General features: G+C 47.2%; 1 protein-coding gene and 1 long non-coding RNA gene across 3 annotated transcripts in view; one reads left to right on the top strand and one right to left on the bottom strand.

Annotated features, from left to right (window-relative positions):
* Window positions 1–3,562: 3,562 nt before the first annotated feature.
* LOC310667986 lies at window positions 3,563–6,113 on the bottom strand. The gene is made up of 3 exons (XR_014506512.1): window positions 5,564–6,113; window positions 3,813–4,058; window positions 3,563–3,692 (listed from the first exon to the last, which is right to left on the bottom strand). It is a non-coding gene; the product is annotated as an uncharacterized lncRNA (long non-coding RNA).
* The window catches only part of ACO1 (aconitase 1), a 49,896-nt gene continuing 37,850 nt past the window's right edge, over window positions 4,704–16,749 (top strand). For both annotated transcript variants that reach the window (XR_014506285.1, XM_083419733.1), the window contains exon 1: window positions 4,704–4,888. The gene's annotated coding sequence lies outside the window, so the exon portion shown is untranslated. The remainder of the gene's footprint in view (window positions 4,889–16,749) is intronic.

Raw genomic sequence — 16,749 nt, forward strand, 5'->3', positions numbered from 1 at the left:
AGGGCCTTCTGGCGGTTCCCTCATGGTGAGAAGTGAAGTTACAGGGAACCAGGCAGAGGGCCTTCTCGGTAATGGCGCCCGCCCTGTGGAACGCCCTCCCATCAGATGTCAAGGAAATAAACAACCACCTGACTTTTAGAAGATACCTAAAGGCAACTCTGTTTAGGGAAGTTTTTAAGTTTTGATGTTTTATTGTGTTTTTAATATTCTGTTGGGAGCCGCCCAGATGGGTGGGGTATAAATAAACATATTATTATTATTATTATTATTATTATTATTATTATTATTATTATTATTATTATTACATTCATACTTCGGGTTACAGATGCTTCAGGTTGCGCATTTTTGGGTTACAGACGTGCTGAAACCCGGAAGTACCGGAATGGGTTACTTCCAGGTTTCGGCACTACTTGCACATGCACAGAAGCACAAAATCTCGCTTTGCGCATGGGCAGAAGTGCCACATCGCAACCCGCACGTGCGCAGATGCGGTGCTGCGGGTTGCGGACGCTGCGGGTTGTGCCTCCCGCACAGATCACGTTCGCAACCCGAGTGTCCACTGTATTATTATTAGGACGCTACATCTAGCGCAGAACTCGGCAGCCAGATTGCTGACTAAGACTGGCTGGTCCAAATGTATAACACCAATTCTGCCACAACTGCACTAGTGGCCAATTGGTTTCTAGGCTCAGTTTGAAGTGCTAGTTTTGAACTACACAAATTTATGTGGCACAGGACCCTAATATCTCCAGGGCCACTTCTTCCCACACAAACCAACCCTGACTCTGCGGTCATCATGCCAGGTCCTTCTCCATATGTGGTCTCCACAGGAGGTCCAGAGGCTGGAAAGATGAGAACAGGCCTTTTTAGTGGTGTCTCCTCCCAGGAAGGTTCACCTGGCACCTTTTAAATCTATTTTTAGGCACCAAGCTCAACCTCTCCACTTCTGGCCTTTAATTGGAAGGATTTCAAAATATTTAAGTATGAGAGGATAAGCAAAAAGTTGCTTGCCTGGCTTTAAAAAGACAAGATACTTGGCCACTGGTAGTTGGTGAGGTGGCAGTCTTTCCATAAATAAAACATTTACTTGATGATTTAATGGTTTTCCAGGTTAATCACTGAAGCTTTTGTATTTGTAGGAATATTTTTAAACAACAATCAAATAGAAAACAACACTATCAATTTACAACTAAGGCTGTGTAAATGTTTGCCCTTGACTTGCATGGTGGAAAAGTTCACTAGAAGAGGACACTACCGGGGCAGCGTCTTTAATTTGCTTTTAAGGAATTGTTTCTAGCGACTTCTATTCCCTTTTATTTGTGGCTGGTGACATCTCGTGGCAGGTTAGCCTAACTGCTCTGAGAAGATACAGTCATACCTTGTGTTGTGTTTGCTTCAGGTTGAGCATTTTCAGGTTGCGTCCCGCTGTGACCCGGAACTACTGGAAAGGGTTACTTCTGGGTTTCACCACTGGCGCATCCACAGATGCGCAAAATGATGCCATGCGCATGCGCAGAAGCGGCTAATCACGACCCGCACATGCACAGATGCGGGTTGCGTTCTGCTCATGTTGCGAAGAGGCCTCCAGAACGGATCCCGTTCACAACCAGAGGTACCACTGTATATCTGAATTATTGGTTAGAGCATGGTGCTGATAATGCGAAGGTCGCAGATTCGATCCCCATTTGGGACAGTGGCATATTCCTGCGTTGCAGGGGGTTGGCCTATAAGACCCTCAGGGTCCTTTCCCACTCTGCAATTCTGTTACAGTGGTACCTCAGGTTAAGAACTTCATTCGTTCCGGAGGTCCGTTCTTAACTGAAGCACCACTTTAGCTAATGGAGCCTCCTGCTGCTGCCGCGCCGCCGCTGCACGATTTCTGTTCTCATCCTGAAGCAAAGTTCTTAACCTGAAGCACTATTTCTGGGTTAGCGGAGTCTGTAACCAGAAGCGTCTGTAACCTGAAGTCTCTATAACCCGAGGTACCACTGTATTTATAGATTTATGCCGTAGTTCCTTCAGTGGTATCGTGTGGGTGATAGCTGTGGCCCCGGGCCCAGTTTCTTGTGGGGCAAATTTTGCTCCCTATGCTGCCCTGACAGCTGCTGTCCTCGCTGTCCTCAGCTTGCTGCCTTGGTTTCTGTCCTCCATGCTTCAAGGGTGCCCTTTTCCTCGTCTCCTCAGCCGGGCGGACGGACCCGTGTGAGTCTGTGTAGAGTCTGAGGCCACGACTTCTTTCTCGGCCCTCAATTTGCCACATCTCTAAGTCCCTTAAAGCCCACTGTAACCCTCTCCTCCTTTTGGATGTTGGAGTTTTTGGGGTGGTATATCAAAAATGGGGGGGGGGGGGAATGAGCGTAGCCAGGATTTTTGTTAGGGCAGGGGCAGAACCTCAGATTGCTTTGTATTGCGATTGATCTTTATTGATTTATTGGTTTTATTGATTGAGAAAATCAATATTTCATTCAAGTGAGCCCCCCTTGGACTAGACGACCCTGGAGGTGGGGGGCATGGGCGCAGCCAGGATTTTTGTTGGGGGGGGGGAGAACCTCAGATTGCTATGTATTGCCATTGATCTTTATTGATTTATTGATTTTATTGATCGATAAAATCAATATTTCATTAATGTGGGTCCCCCAGTGGCGTAGCGTGGGGGTGCAGGGGGGGCTGGCCGCACCGGGCGCAACGTCGGGGGGGGGGCGCTCGCACTCGCAGCTCTCTGCCCCTACCTGGCTCACTCACTCTCTCTCACTGCAGTGCTGGCTGTGCAAATCCGATCCGAGCCGCCGGGTTGCTGCCCACTGTGGAGGGGAGGGTGCCAGGCGTGTGGTGCGGTGCGGTGCGGTGCGGAGAGAGAGCGAGGGACTAGCTGGGGGAGGGACAGTGCAGCGGGAGGGGGGCACAAATTACTTGCCTTGCCCCGGGTTAGGGGGCGCAAATTATTTGCCTTGCCCCGGTTGCTGACAACCCACGCTACGCCACTGGGGTCCCCTTGGACTAGATGACCGGGTGGGGGGCATGGGCGTAGCCAGGATTTTTGTTAGGACGGTGGGGGGGGGGAGAACCTCAGATTGCTATGTATTGCTACTGATCTTTATTGATTTATTGTGTCATAAGAGAAGCCATGATCAGAGAGGGGAGTTAATAAATGAACCTCTCAGTGTTACGTATTTCTATGCTAACAAAAGAATGTATCTTTTTACTTGTATCTTTTCCTTCTGTATCGCTGTATCGCTGTAATACCACTAAAAATGTAGCTGAGGGATGCAACTGTTGACTCTATCAAATGTATCGCCTTTTGTATCTTTCTAAAAAGTGTTTTTCTTATCAAATGTATCGTCTTTTTGTATCTTAGAAAAGTGTTTTCTTACACTAGAAAATGTAACTTGAATAGAAAAATGTAACCGGAAGAATGTAGCCAAGATTTTATATTCTATGTGACTTTCCATTGCCGTATACTTGATCTGTCAATATTCTGACACGAACTGTCAAAATACCTTCAAGCACCACAGCGCCACCTATTGGGTCTACAAATGACATGGTGAATACAGTACACACAAAATGCAACATAAAATCAGTTTAATTAATAAAAGTATGCAGAGCGGAACTTCACACCAACACTGATAACCGTTTCCCAAATATCCAGCCGTTTAATCTGCATACCGATCATCCCAAAGCCTCCGCAATTCCTTCTGAAAAAACAGAACTGTTAGTCAAGATCTGCTGAAAAGGAAAAAAAACACTCAGCACCTTTTGTTCCCAACCTCAAAGCGGACAATATCTTCACTAACACCACCCAAGATCCCACTTACCTTATGTTAATCCTTCTCTTCGCGCCGTTTCTTTCATTTTTCTGTATCATTGATCAGTATGGAAATGAAAAGGTATTTAAGTAAAGGCAGTTCCTTTGTTCAAGGTTCTCGCTCCGTCCAACAGTCTTCTGTTCTTTGAAAATAAAGATCAGACTTTGCTTTTTCGCCAGTCCTGGTGTGGTCTCTGTCATTCCCACAACCGTGCTCCTTCCGAGGGTCCGGTCCTCTTTCCGAGGCTAGGACCCCCTTGGGGAAGCAATAATACTGATTTCAATTGATTTTAATGATCGATAAAATCAATATTTCATTCAAATAGACTAGATGACCCGGGGGGGGGGGAATGGGCGTAGCCAGGATTTTTTTTAGGGCCCGGGGGGGGGGAGAACCTCAGATTGCTATGTATTGCCATTGATCTTTATTGATTTATTGATCAATAAAATCAATATTTCATTCAAGTGGGCCGCCTTGGACTAGATGACCCTGGGGGTTGGGGCATGGGCGAAGCCAGGATTTTTGTTTCGGCGGGCGGGGGCAGAACCTCAGATCGCCATGTATTACCATTGACCTTTATTGGTTTTATTGATCGATAAAATCAGTATTTCATTCTTGGACTAGATGACGGGGGGGGGGCATGGGCGCCGTAGGCAGGATTTTTGTTAGGGCGGGGGCAGAACTTCAGATTGCTATGTATTGCTATTGACCTTTATTGATTTAATTGTTCAATAAAATCAGTATTTCATTCAAGTGCCCCCCCCCTTAGACTAGACGCTCCCCGCTGCCCCCCCCCCCAGGCTTGCTCTCGGCTTCCCCGCTTCTCCGCAGCAGCCCAGCAGAGGGCGCAGGAGAAGCCGAGCCGCGGAGGCAAGTCTCCCCCGAGGCGGCGGGCGGGAGGAAGGGACGCGTCCGCCTCCTGCTGCGACCCGAGGTGGGTGGGCCGTGGGAACGGCCGGCTGGGCGGTGGGCGGAGCTAGAGTGGCGCTGCCCCCGCTGCTGCTGCTGCTGCTTCGCAGGCGCCGGTCTCGGGGCGCCTAACCTGCGCGCGCCCTTCGCCGCTTCGGGACCCTCCTGCCGCGCAGGTAAGCGCCGCGTCCGCCGAGCCTCTCCGCCTCCCCCCCCCCCCACGAGGAGCCGCAGACGCCGCTTCCTTACTCGAGAGGAAGCCCGGCCAGGAGGCCGCGCTTGCTCGGGAGGAAGCAGGGAGGGCTTTCTTCTGCAAGGCGGGCGGAGCGGGCCGAAGGTCGAGGCTGCCTGGGCGCGCAGCCCGATCCTGTGAGGCGCGCAGCCCGATCCTGTTGGGCCAGAAGCCCCGGGCGGCGGCGGGCCTAACCTCGCTTTCCTGGGAGTAGAAGCCCCCGATGCAGTCAAAACGAGTAAAATACGGGGAGGGTCGCCCTGCTGTTACTGCCCGGGGCCTTTGCTTCTAGCTGCGCGCGATCCTAAGCGACGTCTCTCTCTCTCTCTCTCTCTCTCTCTCTCTTTTTAAATAAATAATATGGAAAGGGTGCAGGGATGTGTCCCTCGTAAAAAGGACCTCGCAGTTCCCTTCCTCGCCACGTTTCAAAAGAAGGAAACCGCCTTGACTTCTGGTGAATTTTGCTTAGGATTGCATGCTTACTCATCCATGGATGTGGCAACACTTCAGTTTGAGATTGCAAGTTTGCTGGGGGTTAAAATAAAAATAAAAAGACCAGCATTAAGCTTAACGGCACTTGATTTGCTTAAAGATTTATTTCAAAGGCTGCAGTCCTTACCTAGCAAGTAGTCACTGCTGGACTCCGTGGGACTGACTTCTGAGTAGACAGTGTGTTGGATTGCATTTTCCATTTATTCTTGGCGGTCTTAAAAAAACACGTTTCTCTGCCTGTTGTCTTCTCCTGTTTTCTCTGTTCAGATCGCCTGCCTTTCTTTCCCTCCCCTCCTCTGCTTGGCCTGCTTGTCAAGCAGGAGCAAAGTTCAGGGTTGGTTTTCCAAAGACAGAGGCTTATTTCTCAACTGCAGAGGACCATTTTTGGTTTGGAGGTCCTCTGTGTGTATTGAAAGGGAGATCAAGGCGCTTACAGATTCAGTCTCGCTGAGCATTTTAAGTTTCTAGGATCTTGCAGATCACTTTCTCTGAACAGGACAGTATGGGGTAAGAAGTGTGTTGTCCTGGGAGGGTCAGTATTGGTGAGGAGGAGAGAGCAGGTGGCATCGCAGGTAATGTTGAAGTGATTCCAGCCTGTGTTGTGTTTCAGTGTCTTTTTACCCTCCAGATGTTGCTGAACTAGATCACATCATCAGAAACTCAGATGCATAAGCTAACTGCTGAATGGCACCTTAAAGCTACTGTATTTTTTGCTCCATAAGACTCACTTTTTCCCTCCTAAAAAGTAAGGGGAAATGCGTGTGCGTCTTATGGAGCGAATGCAGGCTGCGCAGCTATCCCAGAAGCCAGAACAGCAAGAGGGATTGCTGCTTTCACTGCGCAGCGATCCCTCTTGCTGCTCTGGTTTCTGAGATTCAAAATATTTTTTTTCTTGTTTTCCTCCTCCAAAAACTAGGTGCGTCTTGTGGTCTGGTGCATCTTATAGAGTGAAAAATACGGTATGTTACGGTCGCCACAATAGAATGTCTCAAAGCGATTTACAACATGAAACAATTTCAAGGGAAATATTTCAGATCCTTTTCCAAAGGGCATTTTAATAATAATAATAATAATAATAATAATAATAATAAATTTTATTTATACCCCGCCCTCCCCAGCCAGAGCCGGGCTCAGGGGGCTAACACCAATAAAATTTCAGTAAAAACATAATAAGAAAAAGAAAAAGGAAACAATTTAAAATACAGGTTAAAATGCAATTTAAAATGCACCCTCATTTTAGAAGTCAAAACAATAAGGGGAGGGAAGCATGAGGGTCAGACTGCGTCCAAACCAGTCTGCTGTCCCCAGTTGCCCATCTGGCATTCAGAGATCTCAACATGGCCACAATTGAACCCGCGTCAGTCTGGACCCTGGCGCCTGGCTAATTTCGGACATGGAACTCCCATCATCCCTGGCCGTTGGCCATACTGGTCTGGGCTGATGGGTGTTGTAGTTCAGCAGCTGATGGGTCAAAGGTTCCTTACCCCTGTTGTATATGCAGTAGCATCGGGAATTGTTTTTCCAGCTGGAGCTCAGCAGAACTCAGATCCAGGACCTTTCAGGTGGGCACAGTGGCGTAGCGTGGGGGGTGCAGGTGGGCCCGGCCGCACCGGGAGCAACATCTGGGGGTTAGGGTTAGGGGGCACATATCCACGGGTTAGGGAGCGCAAATTACTTGCCTTGCCCCGGGTGCTGACAACCCACGCTACGCCACTGGGTGGGCACCATTGCCGTTTTGTTCGAAATTGAAGCAGACTGCTTCAGGAGGTGGCGGGCTGTGCCCAACTAGAAGCGTTTAAGGAGAGACTGGCTGGTTATCTGTCAGGGATACTGTACCTGCATGGTAGATACTGCAGGAGGTATTATTTATTTACTTATTGCATTAAAAAAAACCATACAAAAGAAGTTAACAGCAGTGCAAAGAATACACAATCCAGCGTGGTGTAGTGGTTAAGAGCGGTAGACTTGTAATCTGGTGAACTGAGTTCGCTTCCCTGCTCCTCCACATGCAGCTGCTGGGTGACCTTGGGCCAGTCACACTTCTTTGAAGTCTCTCAGCCCCACTCACCTCACAGAGTGTTTGTTGTGGGGGAGGAAGGGAAAGGAGAATGTTAGCTGCTTTGAGACTCCGTAGGGTAGTGATAAAGTGGGATATCAAATCCAAAAATCCAAACTCCTGGCAGTGACAGGGGAGCACTTTTACCCTTATTCTGGAATTTTGCTAGAAATACTGGGTTTCTTGTAATCTAACAGCAGACACAGTGCCTTCCCAGATTACACATAATCACACATTCGTTTTGCCTCTTCATTTTAGGTGAGGAGTGCTGTAACAATTTGCTCCCCACCCACCCTCCCGCTGCTGCTGTTGCCCATTGTCAATAAACTGGAATAATGTTTGCAGTGTTTGAGGAGTGCAACATAATTCAAGCTTTTGCAACGTGGTGATACAATCCATCAAACTCTGTACAATGTGGTGCCAGGGTGTTGCAGACAGCTTGTTGTTGCAACCTGGTTTATCTGCAAGATTTGATAATAAAAGATTAATAATGTACTCCGATCAAAACTCTCATGTGCAAGGCTACCCTTGTATTTTCGCAGTGTGCCAGATCACGCTGGTGTGTCCTGAGTTATAAAATGACTCCCATGAGGCCAGTGTGCCCATCCACAGAGGAGTCTGCCTTCTGTGTCTCTGTGTGATTCACTGCTTTGGCTGCTTCTTTTTCCAACAAGCCTCTTCTGAGGGACGGTAATTCTACCATGTGTTTGCAGTGGTTGTGTTAGGCCCATTTGCTCACTTGTGATGCAAGTATCGTTATCTGCCTTGAAGAAGCTGCCCTGTTCGTCTATATGAGCCACTGCTCTGGACTTTCATTCCTCCATTCAAGATGTATGCCCAAAACAGTGAGGTCCAGCTCCGAGGGCCTTCTGGCGGTTCCCTCACTGCAAGAGGCCAAGTTACAGGGAACCAGGCAGAGGGCCTTCTCGGTTGTGGTGCCCGCTCTGTGGAACGTCCTCCCATCAGATGTCAAAGCGATAAACAACTACCTGACATTCAGAAGACATCTGAAGGCAGCCCTTCAGGGAAGTTTTAAATATGTGACATTTTAGTGTATTTTTCATCTTTGTTGGAAGCCGCCCAGAGTGGCTGGGGAAACCCAGCCAGATGGGCGGGGTACAAATAATAAATTATTATTATTATTATTATTCAGGCAGATGCATGAGGATTCGGCAAGAATGAGCATAGGTAACCCCTCAAGCGGGGTGTGTGCAGGGTTTGAAATTAGCAGGTTGCCAGATGCATTTTGCGCTGAAAGAGTCTCCATTTGTGAGCACCTCAAAAAGTCTGGGTGCCCTTTTTTGTGCCTGGCTGACACTCAAGGATTACTGAAATGTATGTGCTTTGAAGCCTCAAAGTATATGTTAAGGGGTTTAACAATAAAGAGTAGAGTGTTTTGAAAACTGAAGTATGGTACCAATATTTTTATTGTCAACACCAAATTAAAGTTAAAGTTAAAGGGACCCCTGACCATTAGGTCCAGTCGTGGCTGACTCTGGGGTTGCGGCGCTCATCTCGCTTTACTGGCCGAGGGAGCTGGCGTACAGCTTCCGGGTCATGTGGCCAGCATGACTAAGCCGCTTCTGGCGAACCAGAGCAGCACACGGAAACACCGTTTACCTTCCCGCCTGAGCAGTACCTATTTATCTACTTGCACTTTGAACTGCTAGGTTGGCAGGAGCAGGGACCGAGCAAAGGGAGCTCACCCCGTCATGGGGATTCGAACCACTGACCTTCTGATCAGCAAGTCCTAGGCTCTGTGGTTTAACCCACAGCGCCTCCTGCGTCCCAACCCCAAATTAAACATGTATTAATAATTTTCGCAAAAAATGTGATATTAACAATTTGTCGCTTATGTGAATTGTGTATTAATTTATGCTTATCAAAATAATAAATAAAAAGTTTTGTTAGCCGTATGCAACCTCTCCCAGGCAGCGGGATGAAGGTTCCCCCACGCTCCACGCAGATTTTTAAAGGAAGCGCTGAGCAGAGCCTACCACCTGCATTCACTCCATAAGACGCACACATATTTCCCCTTACTTTTTAGGAGGGGAAAAGTGTGCCTTATAGAGCGAAAAATACGGTAATCCTGGAAACCGGCAAAGAGAGCATATGATCCTCTGAAACTTAAAGTGGGGTTGGAGAGGACATTTGCTATGAAAGCCAAAGTATTTTTTTTTTTTGGCGGGGGGGGGTGGAGTTCCCTTTGTCCATAAACAAACACTATTATGGCTTAAAGGTAAAGGTACCCCTGCCCGTACGGGCCAGTCTTGCCAGACTCTAGGGTTGTGCGCTCATCTCACTCTATAGGCCGGGAGCCAGCGCTGTCCGGAGACACTTCCGGGTCACGTGGCCAGCGTGACAAGCTGCATCTGGTGAGCCAGCGCAGCACACGGAACGCCGTTTACCTTCCCGCTATAAAGCGGTACCTATTTATCTACTTGCACCCGAGGGTGCTTTTGAACTGCTAGGTTGGCAGGTGCTGGGACCGAGCAACGGGAGCGCACCCTGCCGCGGGGATTCGAACCGCCGACCTTTCAATCGGCAAGTCCTAGGTGCTGAGGCTTTAACCCACAGCGCCACCCACGTCCCTCTATTATGGCTTACCTAGAAACTATTCCATCTCCTAAAACTGCCATCCCTAACTTGGCAGCAGGCAAATACTTAGGACTCCAACGCCCATCATTCCTGACCTTTGGCTAGCTGAGGCTGATGGAAGCTGTCGTCAAAAACATCTGTTGAGTACCAGGTTGCAGCTGGGAAAACAATCTGTAACAAATCTGTTCCTCAGGTGTTCCCAGAACGAAGGTCTGGTAGGCAAATAAAATGACATCTGGAACGATGTAAACCTTTTGTGAATGTTAGCTCACATTCACCAACTGTCGCTTGGTATTTCTCAGGTGTTGTTGCCAAAGAGAAGTGTGAGCACTACGCTTTTGCCTTGAGGTCAACAAGAAAGCCTTGTAAGAACCTTGTTCAGAACATCTCCGCCATACATTTAAAGCTTCCCCCACCCTGCAAAGAATCCTGGGAACTGCGGAAACTGTAGCTTTGTGAGAGGCAAACTACAGCTCCCACAATTCTTTGGGGGGAACCGTTGTGCTTTAAACACATGGTTCGGATGTGACAAGTTCAGGGGTTGATGTGAAGGCAGAAAAAGAAGCACACGGGTACCTCGGTTTTTCAGTCGAAAAGCAACACATCTGTGCTTTGTGACATCAGAAAAGGCTGTATTTAGGGCAACGTTCAGAGCTACTGTGATCTGGATTAAATGCATAAATTGGCTGCTGTCAAATCTCTAATCTCTTTGTGAATGCTTTCCCCTGGAAACTGAGAAACATTTACATGCTGAAATTTACAAAGTTACATAAGGGTGGGGTTTTTCTTTTTTCTTTCTTCGGTTTCTGCCTGGTTGTCAAGGCTTTGGAGGAAAACTACAGGCAGTGCAATTTTAAAGTTCAGTCGTGGTTCATCTGGCATCCCATCATAGCCATGTAAAGTAGGAGGGGACTTCCTTTTATTTCAAGGGATCATATTTCTGAAGAGTGAAATTTGTAACAAACGTGTTCACTGTGCCTGCCCCAGCCATGTCCTCTTCATGATACAGTGGTACCTTGGGTTAAGAACTTAATTCGTTCTGGAGGTCCGTTCTTAACCTGAAACTCTTCTTAACCCGTGGTACCACTTTAGCTAATGGGGCCACCCGCTACCACCACGTGATTTTTGTTCTCATCCTGAAGCAAAGTTCTTAACCCGAGGTACTATTTCTGGGTTAGCGGAGTCTGTAACCTGAAGCGTCTGTAACCCAAGGTACCACTGTACTCCATTCCATTCTCCCTCACGCCAACATCCCATTGCCTCTAAGCACACTCAATCCTCGCTGGGCTGCTTTGAGGGTTCCCCACTCCTCTTAAGGATCCCCCCCCTACATATATTTTTCTGCAAACCTACCCCCTCACCCCCCAGGTCTGCTGGTGTCTACTTCTTGTGCATGCGTGGTGCCATCGTGGCCCTACAAGTAACGACGCTCTGTCCTGAATGTTAGAAATAGAATGAATATTTCATATTATTTCAAGTAAGTGCCTGTCTGTTGGTTACTTGTATAGTGTACATACAGGTTACATACGCTTCAGGTTACATAGACTCCGCTAACCCAGAAATAGTGCTTCAGGTTAAGAACTTTGCTTCAGGATAAGAACAGAAATTGGGCAGCAGGAGGCCCCATTAGCTAAAGTGGTGCTTCAGATTAAGAACAGTTTCAGGTTAAGAACAGACCTCCGGAACGAATTAAATACTTAACCTGAGGTACCACTGTACTGCAGGATTTTACTCGCCCTGTGATGAGATTGGGAAAGAACCTTATCGAGTCCTAGTTCCCATTGCTGTTAACAGAAATGAACAACTGGGCTGGGGAGATTCTGTGTTCATTAGAAGCACAGGCTGCCCATTCCTACTCATAGAGAAGAAAATGGGGAAGGAACTGCAAAATGCATCCTTGATTTCACTGCAAGTAGCAGGACAGGAGGTGGGGAGTACAAAGTGAATAAACAGACACGGGGCATGGAATTAAGGTTTAAACCTTACTTTATTAAGATCTCATTTTTAAACATTAGGTTCCCATTCTCATGAAGCAACTGCAGATATATGCCAATTAAGGGTAGTGTCTCTAATGGAGATAAAGTGATTTAAATACAGTAGTAATCAAGATTAAAGACTTTGCTGTGCAGATTAAATCAGTTTGCAAATTACTTCAGCTCCTCTTGGCTGTTGAAATTTCTCGAATTAGTAGGCTTGCAAAATCTCACCCAGTGTTGCCCCAACCCCTTGTACTAAAGGTAGGTATTGCCCTCCTTGCCAAATATCCTTAAGGGAATGATCAGGTAGCAGGATGCAATCTTTGGAAATCATATGCATATTAAACTAGCTCTTTGCTAAAATGCCAAGAGGCAATTTGGACACTGTGCCATATGTAGAGCCATCTTGCCCCCAAATGGCAACGAGACATTCTGTTTAGGCGACGGCAACCCTGTTTTAAGGAGCCTTTTGGCACCTAGCTTATATATCTGAGTTTCTAACACTCACTAAAATATCTGGAGGGCATCAGCTTGGGGAAGACTTGGCTAGATCCTCTTGTTGCGTGTCAAGACCACGAGGCCTCCCTGCTATGTAGAATAATAACACTTTGACACCGTATACAGTGGTACCTCGGGTTATATACGCTTCAGGTTACATACGCTTCAGGTTACAGACTCCGCTAACCCAGAAATAGTGCTTCAGGTTAAGAACTTTGCTTCAGGATGAGAACAGAAATCGTGCTCCGGCTGCACGGCAGCAGCGGGACGCCCCATTAGCTAAAGTGGTGCTTCAGGTTAAGAAAAGTTCCAGGTTAAGAACAGACCTCCAGAATGTAACCACTGTATAAGGTTAAATGGACAAATTTAGGACATAACTTTATTGGTTTCAGAATGTGAACGGTACAGTCATACCTCATGTTACGTTTGCTTCATGTTGCGTTCTTTCAGGATGCATCCCACAGCGACCCAGAAGTACCGGAAAGGGTTACTTCTGTGTTTCGCCGCTCGCACATGCGCAGAAGCGCTAAATCACGGTTCTTGCATGCGCACCTGCACTAAATTGCACCGCACACCTGTGCAGATATGCCACTTCAGGTTGCTCTCTTTTCATGCTGCGAACTGGCCTCTGGAACGGATCCTGTTCGCTACCAGAGGTACCACTGTATTGGCTTAGGCATTGGCTTGAACGGCCATATCTGACTCCTGCCCGCCATGGAGGAAATCTCACAAGGGTTAACCACCAGTAGGGGGAGGCCTGTTGATGCACATCAACTCAGAGCTTCCCCCAGAGTCACTGGAAGGTCATGCCATGGTCCTAGTCTCCACCCGGGCTTCAGACAGGAACCATGGAAGCAGGCCAGGAACCGTGGAAGCGGGAGCCAAAAAGGAGGACTCCCTGGCCACGCGGCTGCTTTAAATGGGGTAAGCCACACCCCAGCCACCCAGATTGGCTGGCTGGGGGCCACAGTGTGGCCAGGGACATCCCGGATGACACGGGAGCTATAGCCAGACCCTGCTGTGTGTGGAAACCACGGGGTCTGAATGCAACATCGCCCCACCCAGAAGAGGAGCGGTTTTCTCCTGAACCAAGAAATTCTAACTACAGTGTTGCAAACATGATCTGTGCGGGAAGCACGTTCACAACCCGCAGCGCTGCATCTGCTCACGCGTGGGTTGCGATTCAGCGCTTCTGCGCACGCAAAAAGCGCGATTTAGCGCTTCTGCGCATGCACAAGCGCCAAAACCTGGAAGTAACCCGTTCTGGTACTTCTGGGTTCAGCGCGGTGCGCAACCCGAAATCACGCAACCAGAAGCATCTGTAACCCGAGATATGACTGTGCTGATTCAGGCCAGCAAAGCAAGTGTTCTTTCATCCAGAATCCCATAATTTAGAGGGAAATGGTGCGAACTGATGAGCACCGGGGTTTGCCTTTTTGAAAGATTTCTTTTACAGTGGTACCTCGGGTTAAGTACTTAATTTGTTCCGGAGGTCCGTTCTTAACCTGAAACTGTTCTTAACCTGAAGCACCACTTTAGCTAATGGGGCCTCCTGCTGCTGCCGCGCGAGCACGATTTCTGTTCTCATCTTGAAGCAAAGTTCTTAACCCGAGGTAATATTTCTGGGTTAGCAGAGTCTGTAACCTGAAGCGTATGTAACCTGAAGTGTATGTAACCCAAGGTACCACTGTATTTTTACTAGGCGAGAGGTTTAACCATTTGCCCAAATATCCCAGACGCTTCCTCCTGTTTCTTCATTAGATCATAAACACCCTTAAAGCTTCTATTTCTCTGGCTGTTGGCTTGGCTTTGGAATAAGCTTCTGCACTGAATGGCATCTATTCACAGCAGAGCAAGTTTGTAAGTAGCATGGTGTCTGCCGTGTAAATGGTCTATCTGTTGCAGAACTGGGACTGTATAATCAGAAGAACGAGTAATCAAAGGCATCATTTTGCCTGGGCTATAATGGTGCCGTTGCTCCTCTGCGGTTGAAAATTGGGAAATGTATAGAATTCATTTCTGTTTCAGATCCAGATGTCAAGACAAACTGCATAGATCTTGGGCTGCTTTTTGAGGCTGGTGGCAGAACCCCAACTTGTCTATCTGGAGCTGGATTTGCAGCCACTGTAAAATACAAGGGAGCTTGTGAAACAGTATTTGCAACAAATGAACTTTGCTCCACATACCTTTATCCTGGTGCCCTGATGTTTCTACTTTGTGGAATATAACTTGTCTCTCGTTATGCAAATAATACCTTGGAACGGGGGCGTAACTTAAATCTCCTCTTACTCTCACAGCATAACCACGTTATAATGTTATTTTAGGAAGCTCTTATTAAAGTGGCAGTTAATTCCACGTGTAAAGCCAAGCAAAATAATCCACAATTTGCCAGCAGAGCTCAGGTCTATCCTGGGTTCTACTTTTCAAGGGATATTTAGCAATCTATAACCTGGTTGTAAATAGACACCCACCCCACCTGGCTGTTGGCTTAAATCAGGGTTGAACCTCCCAATGTCGCTCCCAATGTCGCTAGACTCCAACTCCTATCAGCCCCAGCCCAGCATATCCAATGGCCAGGGCATGATGGGAGTTGTAGTTCAGCAGCAGTATAAATGATCTGACATGAAGTAACATGTCTGCTGCGTTTAATTCTCTCCCCCTGAATTTTGCAAGTGTATGTAGGTGGAGTTCTTGTTTATTCTAATGCAACCTGGTTTCTGTGACTGGCTGCTGGCAGCCTCAAGTCAGCACAGATTTGTGGGAGTTTGCACAACTGCTTCGATTCTCTCTTCTTTCTCGATGGATGACTTGGTTTCCGCCAGCGCCTGTTTGGAGAAGCAGCAACATGAATGACAGCAGATAACCATTAAGTTAAATGAACTAGCAGAATCTGTGCATTTATGGGCACCATGCCCTTCTCCAGTCTTTTAGTGAAAATCAGGAATATCATACATATTCCAACAATTCTCCAATGAAAATAGGGACGTCCCATTCCATAATGATAATATTGCTTTTTTTTAGTTTTTGTTAGGTTTTATTAAGAGTTTCAACATAACAAATTATCAAAACAAATCATCTCCATTATTTTTCTCCCCTTTTTTCCTCCCTCCGCCCCTCCCCCAAAACCCCCCCTCCCCCCTGAGACTTCCCTCAGTTCCTCTCTCTGATTTCTCAATACATGTTATTCTCTGCATATTGTAAAATTATATAAATCCTAACATTATCTGTCCATTATGTTAACAATCAATAAATTTGTGTATGTTTATTCAAAACCTGCCAAAGAGTCCAACTCATTTTGTTGTATTCTTAAGTAGTTTGTAAAAGTTCCCATTCTTCTTTGAAGTCATAGTTGTCCTTGTCTCGCAATTTGTATGTCAGTTTCGTCAGTTCTGCATAGTATGATAATATTACTATTTATACCCCACACATCTTACTGGGTTGCCCCAGCCACTCTGGGAAGGGTCCAACATAGATATAAAAACATAATAAAATATTAAACATTAAAAAAACACCTTCCCTATACAGGATTGCTTCAGGAGACGAATAGGTCAGGGGCCCCTTTACCTGTAAGTAAAAACAGGACATTCTTGGAGGGTCTGGGATGTTTCCTCTGTTAGTTTGCAGTGGTCTGGAACCCTGAGAAAAACACATGCTGAACCCCCCCCCCCGTGAGGGTTTCCTTTCCAAAATATGCCCCCCACCAAGATGCAGCAAACTGCTAATTCTCTTGCTATGCTTCTCTAGTTTTATTATTATTATAGCTTCCCTGTGTTCCTAATGCTCATGGAACCTTCTAATTTGGAGATTTAAGTAAATGTATAATTGCGCTTGGCAGAGGTGTTCAGGTTGACACTGAAACAGTTTTGAAGATTGTCTTACGAAAAAACTGCAGAGGCACTTTGCAAGTTAAAAAAAAGGTAAAGGTACCCCTGACCGTTAGGTCCAGTCGTGGCTGACTCTGGGGTTGCGACGCTCATCTCGCTTTATTGGCCGAGGGAGCCGGCGTACAGCTTCTGGGTCATGTGGCCAGCATGACTAAGCCGCTTCTGGCGAACCAGAGCAGCACCCGGAAACGCCGTTTACCTTCCCGCCAGAGTGGTACCTATTTATCTACTTGCACTTTGACGTGCTTTCGGATTCGAACCACCGACCTTCTGATCGGCAAGCCCAAGTCTCAGTGGTTTA

Source organism: Podarcis tiliguerta (genome assembly GCF_965153285.1).
Source record: "Podarcis tiliguerta genome assembly, chromosome: 17".
Taxonomy (NCBI): domain Eukaryota; kingdom Metazoa; phylum Chordata; class Lepidosauria; order Squamata; family Lacertidae; genus Podarcis; species Podarcis tiliguerta.